The following is a 13,145-nucleotide window of genomic DNA, read 5'->3' as shown; positions in this document are numbered from 1 at the left end:
CACACTCCACCCCTCTCAATGCCCCCTCTTTCCCCCCTCCCCCAGTTTACCTTTTTAAGTTGCGCAAGGGATGGTGACATACTGGCATTTATAATAAGAAAATCAGGTATTCTGGTACTATGGCTAGGGAGCTCAAATACCACAATGACGGGTGAGATAGATAGGTAGGCTTCGAGCATGTGAAAATGGGCGTAGAAGGGAGTTAAGGAAAACTGTACAGCTTCACCTCACAAAAGGCCAAGGTAGCAGGTGTGCATCGTCTGCATGCCCATTAACCACAGAAGGCATTTAACCTCCCGGAGGCTGAATGCTTCCCAGTGCTCCCTGGGAGTAGAGTGGCTCCTTGCCCCCATTACTATGGGCTGTGCCCGAATGACACAATTGAGCCCTGCATGAATAGGGACTTGATCTAAAATATGATCATCTCTCTGTGAAGAAATGATCAGTGTGTATCTGGCACACTGCAAAGCTTAAAAGCTAGTTTTTCTGATCAGGTGCCTGCTATTAGCTTGACTAACCTATACTGGCATTCATTTGCTGACATTAGAAAACATTAGGCAGAATCCACACAAATTCTGTATGTATAAAACTGGCAAACAGCATATATCTAGCAATTCTGTTAAGTGGAAGGTGTCAGGGTTGCTCCTATAATAATGTCAACTCCTGGCTTGAAGTGAAATGTAATAATTTGTGTAACTCCCTTGTACCTACATAATCAGTTCAATCTGGTTTTGAACTTAAAATCAATTCCCAGCTGACATGCTTGTGATCCTTTTGCACCCTTCGGCTCTTGGCAAAAATCCTGACAAACAAGGTTAAATTAGAAAAAAGATTCAAAATACCCAAGGCAACGAATTTCCAAGACATGATCTGCCAGAAAAGGGAGAAGTGTTTCTTTTTCAACTAGCAAAGTGAAGTCATTTTAGCAATGCTAACTTAATGCTCTCTAGAGTAAAAACCAACATTGACAAACTGAGAGATCACATGCAGAAATATTGCCTCTTTGACAGGTTCCTTTTTGCTAGTAAAATCAGAATAGGATGAAGAGGATTCTGAGCTTGAAGGAAAGAGAGGTACTGTGCCATTTACTGTAACTACCTGCAGCAATCAGCCACCTCTGATTAGTTGCTATGGGTATCTCTTGGATACCGTTGAGAAATAATAATCCCTCTAAGCTTAATGCAATATATTTGATCAGAAACTCCTACAATTTATTTCAAACTTTACTGATATCACTAAAAAGATGGCTCATTGGGAGATCAAATATCAACATTTATATTTCAAAGCTAATTTTGTGCTTGTGATAGGCATAGAATTCACAGCACTTGACAATGAAGTTTTCTATCTGCAGATCAAACGATAACCTCAGCAGGGGCAACACAAGCCAAGAATATCATTTGCTATGGGGCAAGGGGCGCAGTTGCCCCTCCTTGACTTTTTCATAGATCTTTATGATCCACTTTCTGCTCCCCCCACTGGCTTTATAGGATATAATATAATCACATACGATATACTATATAGGCTGATACAACTTTGCCTAGCCAATGTGCCTCAGCTCTGATCTAGGATGAGAGGGTAGGTCATACCTCTATGCCCATTCGCTCTCTTTGCTGCGACTGCTGTCACATGACAGTGTGGAGTTAGTCTAATGCCATTGAGACACCAGATGCAAACTACAAGGATGACCCACCATAATGCAAGCAGACCCTTTGATCTTGCAGGGGAATAGAAACTATATTATAGCATATAATTTACACAAGAAAACCTTTACACAATTCTTAAAATCACACAAACTAACATATAACTGAATTGACACAATATTAACTAACACAGTTTTCTCCCCTCTCCTCCCCCCTCATGCAAAGGACATTAGCATGAACCATCATTTAAAACAGTTCCACTAAACTAGGTGACTGGGGCATAGGCTGGCCATCTTTGCATTTACTAAATATCTGCTTGATTTCTGTTATACCTCCATTCAGATCTTGCTGGTGAGCATTTGAGTCCTTGTCCCATCACTCTTGCAAACAGAAACTTTAAGAACAAACAACTAAGCATATTGGCCAAACTAGCAAACTGTCATGTGCCTCTAGACTTGTCAAAATATTCCTGCAGCCTCAATGAAACTATCATTTAAAACAAGTTTGGTAATTAGAGACCCACCTTGCACATCAGATAATGTTTTCCCATCCATTTCCAAAAGGAATCTCAACTAAAAATATATTCCATGGTCCCAGTTCTGCAATTGGGTCTGCACATAGAAACCTTTGCATCTGTCAATAGAGTTCCATAAAGGGGGAAGGGTCTGCCTCTTCGGATCTGATTGTAGGACTGCGGCCTATATTTGTGAGCATGTTTGAGCATTATGAAGAATTGCTGTAGGCCCTGATTCAGCTGTTCATCCTTATTCAACAAAGCAGTTAAGCACATACTTAACTTCATGACTAACTTCATATACTTAAGTGCTTCGTTGAACAAGGATGGCTTTAAGCATTTGCCTAAATATTTTCCTGAACTGGGACCATAATGAAGATGATGAAGTTTTAAAACAATTTGAAATTGTATCGCTAAATTCCCACTCATCACTTAGAAAATCTAGGATTGAAATCTGTAGCACCTGCTTTTAATATCCTAGGACATTTCATTAGTTGAAAACACAGTGGTAGTACTGTGTGTTGCAGAATACATTTTTTTCATTCATTTTTTCCCCCTCTGTTGAGATGCTTAAAGTTACAGATTGTAAAGCAGAGGAGATCCTTATAAAATGTTGTTCTCATTAAATATTTATTGATGGTTAAAGGCCTGTGTAGGAACTCTGAATTTGTTAATCATACATTATGAAACTACTCCAAACATTTAGGCAGAGGCACTGCACGTTTTTACAATGAAGAAGGATACAATGTATTGTAAACTCTGTGTACCATCTCTTTTATTGTAGAGGGTAAATCAGATCATCTGATAAAGTCAATGCAAAACTGAACAACAAAAACAAAAAAAAAATCTTGGTTTATATGCTCAATTTTCTCTCCCTTTACAGATGCCAAGTTTTGCTGTTATTTTTTCTAAGCAATATAGCATGCTATTAAATCACTAATATATGTAAAAGGTAAACCATTGTCTTAGAAAACACTGTCAAGCCCAAGGCATCAGAAGGTAAAGATGATGATTCTAAGGCTGTTTCTATCTCTCTGCATAACTCAAGTGGAGACATTTAGGTCTTAAAGGTCACCGTTACTGAGGGTCTGGCTTTACTTCGTACATGACCAGACAGCATATGGGATTCTTGGATGACTGTAAACTAGACAGTGAAGATATTACAAATCAAATACAAAGAGGATGGAATTCTGCTGTGTTGATCTAGAAGAGAGTACAGGAGGTCATGACATTTTTGCATCAGTATCAGTAATAGAGAGGATTTGTTATAGAAGAAAGCTAGTATTAAAAGCTTCCATCTGGTGAGGCTTAAAAAAAACCACACAACAACCTGCAATCTTGTGACGCGGGTGTGTGTGTGTGTGTATGAGCGAGCGCGCACACGCATGCATTCACTGTGGCTAGAAGGATGTTTATAATCTTTGGTGCCCCAGGACAGTGTCTCCAGATGTAGCCAGGAGATTAACTTGGAAGAAAATCAGAATAATTCAAAGATCATTTTCATTACTTCAGAAGTTATCCAAGAGGAAATACAGTCTTTAAAATAACCGTGTCTGGATGGAAAACATAATTTCAAGATATTTGAGTAGATTCCCCCTGTCAAGTGTTAAACCCCAGCTTTATTCAGTAACAGAAGGAGTTTCACTGAAGCCAAGAGACCTTATCATTATAAGGCTTTGCCATCAGCCATCAAGATTCTGCATGGAACTAATATCAAGTCCCTACAGGAAGCTTAAAGTTTTAGTGGTACTCAGAAAAATGAGAGTGCTGAGTCATATTCATCCAACAAATCCAATGAAGTTATAACTATATCCTGTTCTGAATAAACACTGAAGTAAAAGGCCAAGGTATTTATAGCAAGTAAACTCTGAGCCTGAAGGTTAAGAAGTTTATTAGCCCAGGAAATGGCTATTACTGAATTAACAGGAAACAAGTTGCAGCTGTTGTTTTTACACTCAGATGTATTTGTTTTCTCAGCCCTCTCACTCAGGATCCAGTTCTGCACTGAGGGCCCAATTCATGGTTCCGGCTCAGCAATTAGTGTTGCCAGACATCCGGTTTTCGACTGGAATGTCTGGTCGAAAAGGGACCCTGGCAGCTCCGGTCAGCACTGGGCTGTTAAAAGTCTGGTCGGTGGTGCTGCGGGTCTAAGGCAGGTTAGTCCCTACCTGTCCTGGCATCAGGCTGTGCCCCGGAAGTGGCCAGCAGGTCCAGCTCCTAGACGAGGGGGCCATGGGGCTACACGTGCTGCCCCCACCTCGAGCACCAGCTCTGCACTCACATTGGCCAGGAACCGTGACCAATGGGTGCTGGGGGGTGGTGCCTGCAGGCAAGAGCAGTGCACGGAGCCTCCTGGCCCCCACGCCTTGGAGCCACACCTGCTGGCTGCTTCCAGGGTGCAGCCCGGTGCCAGGACAGGCAGGAAGCCTGCCTTAGCCCCACTGCGCAGTTGCCCGGGAGCTGCCTGAGGTAAGCCCACACCCCAACCCTGAGCCCCTGCCCCAGCCCTGAGTCCCCCCAAAACCCAGAGCCCCCTCCTACACCCAAACCAGCTGCCTCAACCCGCAGCCCCCTCCCACACTCCAAATCCTTTAGCCCCACCCCCCAGCCTAGAGCCCCCTCCTTCACCCCAAACCCCTCATCCCTGACCTCACCCCCTCCCACACCCCAACTCTCTGCCCCAGGCCAGAGCCCCCTCCTGCACCCTGAACCCCTCATTTTTGGCACCACCCCAGAGCCTGCACCCCCAGTTAGAGCCCTTACCCCCTCCCGCACCGTATCCCCCTTCCCCAGCCCAGTGAAAGTGAGTGAGGGTGGGGGAGAGCGAGCCACAGAGGGAGGGGGAATGTAGTGAGCAGGGGGCAGGGCCGCGGGGAAGGGGCATGGAAGGGGTGGGGCCTCAGGGAAGGGGTGGGGCTAGGGTATTTGGTTTTGTGCGGTTAGAAAGTTGGCAACCCTATCAGCAATGGACCAGAGATAGGAACAAATGTGGCTTTATGGTTTGACCCTTGATACAATTTAGGGTAGCCTCATTCTCCCATGGGCCCAAGGGTCAGTTCAGTAGTTGGGGATAACCAGAGAGTGGTAGTGTAGAGGCCACACAAGTCTTCCAACTATGCTAAGGGCTGGGAGATAAAGTGGTATAGACATGACATATAGGACACGAAGGACCAAGAATCTGGCCCAATTTGTTTAAGTTCTTCTGCTCTGACTGGCTATTGCCCTCAGAATTCCATATGTCTATGGCCACAGTAATAAACATGATCACCTCAGTTTATGATCCACTCTGCACCCTAACCCCAGTCTTAGCAATCTCTCCCTTCTCCAGGCTTTTCTGATTCCTCCCCTTGCTAAGATTAATTCTCTGTAATGTTGTTAAGGCTGCACATCTTAAACCAACTCACAAACTGAAGTTCGTGCAGAATTCAGAAGCCTGTTTGTTAAGCAATGTATCTCAATGTGAGTACACAGCACCAACACCTGTTGATTTCAAGGTGTGGTTTAATGTGTTGATTCTGACCTATAAAGCCTGAAATGATTTGGGACCTCACAACTTGAGTGGCTGGCCTCTCTCCCTATGTGATGCAGCTGTGGTTAGCAGAGACCCTCAAGGTAGAAGTCCCTTAGTTTGAAAGAGAGGTGATTATTGGTATGGCAAATGACATGAGGGCCTGTTAACCTTAGAATTCACTTCCACAGGAAGGCTGAAATAACCCGGATTTGCTGATCTTCCAGGCACACTGTGAAACCTATGTCTTTGGGCAAGCATTTGGGAAGAGTTAAGCTTTGAACAACATGATGATAAACATGCCTGTGGCCAATCTATGCAAGCACTCCCACTATTGCTAGCAGTGATGAGTCTGACTGATCCTAAAGATTTAGGAAATCCTATTGTAAACAAGGATATTGAGGGCTATTTCCAAATAAACATTTTGAAATAGCTTCCACTGCCAGTCTGGCTATAAAGCTGTTGGGGGAAAAAAAGGTTGCAAAAACAATTTTTATAGGAAATAGGAAACATTTTTCTCTACCACCTTTCTCATACTCAGAAGATGCTGAACTGTTTCTGCTCATACTTTCCTTAAAAAAAAAAAAAAAAAAAGGCAAAAGGTAAAAAAAAAAAAAATTAAAAAAAAAAAAAAAAAAAAAAAGGCTAATGGTCAAAGATGAAGACTTGGAAATTTCAGCCTGGAAGTCTCAAGTTTCAGAAACTTATGACTGACTGAAAACAGACAGTGGCAATATGTTAAAAACATGTTGAAGTACTTATGCAAGAAGTTGGAACTGCTTTGATTGGAGCTGTGCTGGCCTATCATATGCCTTTGTACAGGATTAATGATATGTGCTATAGGTATTGAAAATCCTAATGAAAATTTTATAATACATGCCCAGGCACCAGTTTTTTTCTTATTTTCAGAATACTAAAAGCATTTTAGACAGTAATCACTCATCCACAAAATTTTCTTTTTAATCAAATTGTTTGAGGTACATGAGAGCAAAATAAAACCAAAAATATCCTTGACTGTAATTTTTATATTTTTAAATAGATAATTCTAGCTATTTTCCCCAGTAGTATGAGACTACATGTGCCAAATTATAGCTAGGAATGTTCTTTTTTTAAAGACTAGTTATAGTCAAGGGCTTCTAATGATAATGATTAATCAACCTTATAGTAACTACAATTTATAAGCATGAGAACCACTGAAATAACGAATATGTTCATAGTATGTAAAGGAAGAACTATATCGTTAAATCTTGTGTTTCCTTTGTGACTCTCATATTATGTAACAAAACAGAACTTTCCATTAAATGCATTACAAAAGCTATTTCTTCCTGGTGAAATAATTCTCCATAGTTGCTTTCCAAATTCACTTGTGAACGAACAAACAGCCATTCACTGCCGTGAAAGGAAGACCATTCTGGAAGTCCCCTTTTCTGTGGCTTCTGCCTTCAGTACAACTATATCATTACTATAATCTTTTCACAGTCCTAGCCCTCTTTGGCATGTGCTACCCAGTAACCTCCCATAATACAAACTGCATTGCAATTATAGTTCTTATCTAGAAAGAAAGTGTGATGGTATATGTAAAATTATCACTACAATTAAAAAAAAATTTGAACGTTTTCACGAATACCCCCAATGTTAATATTAAGCTGAAGATGGGAGGAATTGTGGGGTGATTTCCTTGCCTTTGGAGGAGCGCATCTGAAGGACATAAATCCACACCGTGTAGAGGTCAAGCATAGGAGTTTATTACACACAGCGCTGGCGGAGTGTCACCTTGCTTATTAGGCTCAGAGACACTTTCAATCAATTGATTACAATTGAATATATAGATTTTCCATGGGCAGGGGAAAGTGACGGGGTAGGCAGTTCCACACCCCGGGATAGGTTTTGCAGCAAGAAAAGATAGCACATTAGCCAATGGTTAAAAGGTTACATAATGTCTCCGCCCATGGTCTCAAGTTAGCAAGTTAACATTTAATTAATACTTTGATAAAATGTTATTAGTATAAATGTTATTAGTGTATATATATGTTGAATTCTGATTTGGGGTCCATAGGAATGGAGCAACTCCTTTGATTGTCCAACAGGTACATTCCTTTGGGGTTAAAGCAAAGAAGCAGTGAGAGTATATGACAATACAGATTGTCTTCTTTATGTCTTAAGGCAGGGCACTGGTCCCTGGGAAGGGAGGTGGAAGGATGCCATATCTTATACTGACATGTGCCAATTTTCATAAACTCAAGGTTGGATCTGTGGGCAGAACGTTCCCTACAGAAGAGACTGACACAATAGGAACAGGGATCCTTTCTTCAATCTGAAACATTGGATGAAACATAATTATTTAGTTATTGCTTCAACATCTGGCATTTCTACTGACCAAGCATATCTTAGCAAAGGCAATATTATCTTGTTTACCCCAGCTTTCTCTTAGCTAATCACTATTTGCTAGGCCTCTGGTCTCAAGACCAAACTCTGGACTTTGGGTCTGAAAAAGAGCTGGCACAATCCATATACCAGGTTGTTATATAAAATGCACATGGATTTTAACCCTTCAGCATCCTTCTGTCAAATCAACCCTGCCTGGAATTACTTCTGTCTTCTGGGAAATCTACTAGTTCTTAAGGAAAGAACGTTGCACAGAGGTGCATGTGATTAGCTACCACTAGTCTCCATCCACCTATTGGGCACCTACATCTCTCCCTTAAAATCTGCAGAACCCCGGGTGCGTAGTGTTTACACAGAAGGGAATCTGTGGACTCCCAGAAAAAAGAGAGCACTTCACAACTCCTTTCCTCTTCCATGATGTGGTCTTCCTTTCCGCAAGGATTTCTGCTTTATTGCTTCCGCATGCACAGTGCAGCAGAGAGCAGCACTGGACTCCACCCTTGGCAGCTTTGAGGTGGGGTGCTGTAATTTGCTGTAGCTGCATATATGCTCACTGAGCACCCCTCAAAGCTCTGCTGTGGATGCCAGGTTATTCAATGAAATCCTTCTCTGCTCTTCTGGAGCCCCTACTGGAATTTGCATACATACAGACTAAAACACTGGAACAGCTGCCTCTACATGGATCCTTCATCTGGAGAAGCTAGAGTATTCTCATAAATTAGCATTCGCGAATGGTGCAAGGAATGAGAATGAAGGTACATTCATTATACTTTGATCTTATTTTTGTCAGGGGAGCAGTGGCCTAGTGATCCAGTGGAAGAACTGTGTCTCTAGGCCCCATGATTCTAGAATATTGAGTACACTTAGGGTTGCCAGGTGTCCCTCACCCCCTCCCACACCCCTGCCCCAGCCTGGAGCCCTCTCCTGCACCCAAACCCCTCATCTCTGGACCCACCCCAGAGCCTGTACGTGTAGCCGGAGCCCTCACTGCCACCCCCTGCCCCACACCCTAACCCCCTTCCCCAACCTGGTGAAAATGAGCGAGTGAGTGAGGGTGGGGGATGCAGTGAGCAGGGAAAGGGGCGGGGCAGGAGGCAGGGAAAGGGTGTTCGGTTTTCTGAAAATAGAAAGTTGGCAACCCAAAGTACACTGCAGCTTTGGAAAACTTTATAATCTGCATCCTGGTTAATAAGTTAAGAATGAATGTTTAAAGCTAACACATCTGAGTCACACTGGATACAGTTTTATTTACTTTTGAACACAGCTGAAGTGCTCAGTTGCAAGTTCAGGGCCTGCTCCAACTTCCATTGAAATCAATGGGAGAATTTCTTAGAAATTGGGTCAGGCCCTTATCATTAATAAATGTTTACATTACTTCTGAAATTTGCATTGATGCTAGCACTAATATAACAAGGAGATTGAATTGCAGTACACACACAGAAGTTATTCTGATCCATTTGTCCTCTGCAGGTACAACTAAAACAGGATTTGATTTGCTAAAGACAGCAGTTTTATATTAGTATATCTATAGTTTTTAACGTATGGTAGAGGGTGAACCTGGTTTCCCCTAGTGGAAACTATGTCATAAATATGAATGATCTTTTAATGTGGAAGTTATTGACTTGACTTCATAGATAAGGGAATCCAAATCAGTGGAGTTACCTTAGCAGTGATTTGGCCCAAATGCTTTAACATATGATGAATATTTGTTGTTTGTGTCTCAGTGTATAAACTTTTGAACTATATTATGTGTTCTCAGAGCCTGTATTAGCCCTTCAGCAGAACCAGGTGTATAATGCATAGCTACCCTGTTCATACTGATATTGTCTAACCCTATATAGTTTAGGGAAACTGTTTCAAATCTGTTATTAATATTTTATTTTATGTCAAACTGACATAATTTAAATGGCTTCCAGCAGAGCACTGCTTTTACATTTCTGTTGTGTGTTTTCTCTTTCATTGTTCAGACCTGGGAGCTTAATTCAGAATGACTGAAGCATTTGTACAAGTCAAATGCCAGGAAAAAAGGAATAAAACACCAATCAGGAAGCTATCTGAAGAGGGAATTCACTTCAAACAGAAATCTCCCTCCCAGTTATAAAATGAAAGTTTTTTATATACATCTTTTTTCTACTTCACACTGCATTAGCTGTCACCAACAATAGCTTGGCTTGTTGTTCCAGTGCCAACATTTAAAGTGGGTTTTAAAGTCTGTTCTCCATCCTGAATAAACACCACACATACAGAACCTTTAATGAAGATTAGATTTTTTTAAAAATGCAATAGGGAGATGTCACCATGGAGATCAGTCCACACTAAGCCCATCCAATTTGCCAACTTGTCTCCTCTAATTCAGGATGACTGTTCTTCTGGAAAAGTAAAAGTGTGTAGGTGTGTGACTGTGTCCATGCGCACATGTAACTGTAATTACAAGAAGGATTATAAGAAGCAATCAGAAAACAAGATTTGGGAAGATCCAAAAAATCATTCATTCATTCATAAGAATGTCATTATGAATTGCAATCACTAAAGGAAAAATCGCACCCCAACTTCAGCTGTCATAAATATCCTCCCATCCTTAGGCAGCAGAACCCATGCAGAAGGGAGAGGGCTGATTTGGAGTGATGATGTAGAGCATGCACCCACTGCATGGCTCCCACAGGACAAGGGCAGGTGGGGGCTTTGCATAATTAGGCCAGGAGACTGGTGTCTGGTCTACGGATCCTGTGGTCCTCCTCCCATACTAGGGCTGTGTTAGGGGCAAGCAAGAATACTTTTTCCATAAGGCTGAAGAATATTCTGCAGAGTGGCTCCTGGCAGGATTGGGAGGGAAGATGTCACAGACAGCTGCAGCGGCACAGGAGCCAGCAAACAGAGCTGTAAACGGAGGAGTTTCAGTGGGAGTTCTGTTGGAGAAGGTTTTTGTATTTTGTGTATTGTATTTTGTAGTTATATGTGGCTGGTTATATGGAGGCTGGTAGGGGCAGTGTGCTGGGAGAGAAGCTGAGCCCTGATTAGGGGGCGGGGCTTCTCTGCGTAGGGGTCCTATAAAGGTAGCCAGCCAGGCAGGCAGCGACACAGACAGCTGCCGCAGCACAGGAGCCAGCAAACAGAGCTGTAAACAGGGGAGTTTGCAGGGGAGACTAAGAGAGCTAGGCAGAGGAATAGACAGGCTAGTGAAGGGAGTGGGTGGTGTTCTGCCGGTGTTCTGGTGCCCGTTGGGGGTTTATTTTGCTGTGGGTGGCTGTGGTTTGGTTTGGTTTTTGTTTCCCGGACTAACAGGTTTTAGGTAGGAAGGCTATGACCGATACAGAGGCAGCTGTGGAAGACACAATGAGGATGACTGGATGTGGAAGCTGCAGCATGTACATGATCCTGGAGGAGGTACCTGAAAAGAGTTTCGTCTGCATGAAGTGCTGCCTGATAGAGCTGATGGAAGAAAAGATCCGAGGATTGGAGATGCAGGTGGAAACTCTGGTTGAGTTTAGAAGGGGGTTCGAGCAGATGATGGAGCAAAGACATGAGGAGTCTGAAGGGAAAAGCTCAGACTTGCAGATGGAAGCAGGACCAAAGAACTCTGAGGGGGGACTGCTGGGTGAGGAAAGTGGACAGTGGAAGCATGTGACTAAGAGAACCGGGCAGAGGAAAAGACGGGCTAGTGAAGGAGAAATAAAGCTCAGGAACAGGTTTGTGGAGTTGGAAAATGAAGAAGGGGCACAGCAGGTGGTAGCTGAAGGTGAGAGGGCAAGGAAGAAGAGAAGAGCAGCTAGTCCTTTAGGAAGAGGGGAAGAGTCAATGGAGATAACAACACCAAATATGAGCCCCAGGAGGATACGGGATGGGTTGCGGAGGATTGCAAGGGACAATAGAAATTGAGAGGACTTGCAGCCAGAGGGAACAGGGGATAGACCGGAGAATTGCACCATCACCAGGAAAAGGCAGGTCTACGTGATTGGGGACTCCTTACTGACAAGAACAGACAGGCCTGTAACTAGAGCTGATCCGGAGAACAGAAGGGTGTGCTGTCTGCCGGGTGCTAAGATACGGGATGTGGACCAGAGGCCGAAAAGGATCCTAACAGGAGCGGGAAAGAATCCGCTGATTGTCCTTCATGTGGAAACAAATGATACAGCTAGATTCTTGCTGGAACATATCAAGGGAGACTATGCCAGGCTGGGGAAGACGCTTAAGGAAATCGAGGCTCAGGTGATCTTCAGTGGGATTCTGCCTGTTCCTAGAGAAGGGCAACAAAGGTGTGACAAGATTATGGCGATCAACAGATGGCTCAGGCAGTGGTGCTATAAAGAGGGCTTTGGGATGTATGGCCATTGGGAAGCATTCATGGACAGAGGACTGTTCTCTCAGGATGGACTTCACCTGAGTAAGAAAGGAAATAGACTTCTAGGATGGAGGCTGGCACAACTGATTGAGAGCTTTAAACTAGGAATTTGGGGGAGATGGTTGGGAGATGTCCAGGTAATCTTCACGCCGGAATTTAACATTGAGAGAGAAGAAAACGAAGTAAGAAAGGATACAGCCGTGAGTATGAGAATGAACATAAGGAGGAAGGGTAGTGTAGATACCAGTCTAATAGGTGATACTGGTGGTAGAATGTCTGTGCCTTATCGGGTAAAGAATGTCAGTGAAGCCAAACAGCAAAAATTAAGATGTTTGTACACTAATGCGAGAAGCCTAGGTAACAAAATGGAGGAACTAGAGCTACTGGTACAGGAATTGAAACCAGGTATTATAGAGTTAACAGAAACATGGTGGAATAGTAGTCATGACTGGAGTACAGGAATTGTGCTGTTTAGGAAAGACAGAAATAAAGGCAAAGGTGGTGGAGTAGCATTGTATATCAATGATGAGGTAGACTGTAAAGAAATAAGAAGTGATGGAATGGATAAGACAGAGTCTGTCTGGGCAAAAATCACATTGGGAAAGAAAGCTACTAGAGCCTCCCCAGAGACAGTGCTTGTGGTGTGCTACAGACCACCGGGATCTGATTTGGATATGGATAGAGACCTCTTCAATGTTTTTAAAATGAAGTAAATACTAATGGGAATTGTGTGATCATGGGAGACTTTAACTTCCCAGA

This window comes from Terrapene carolina, unplaced genomic scaffold (assembly GCF_002925995.2).
Source record: "Terrapene carolina triunguis isolate 2854851 unplaced genomic scaffold, T_m_triunguis-2.0 Scaffold179, whole genome shotgun sequence".
Classification (NCBI taxonomy): Eukaryota; Metazoa; Chordata; order Testudines; family Emydidae; genus Terrapene; species Terrapene triunguis.
Note: the sequence above shows the minus strand (reverse complement) of the source record.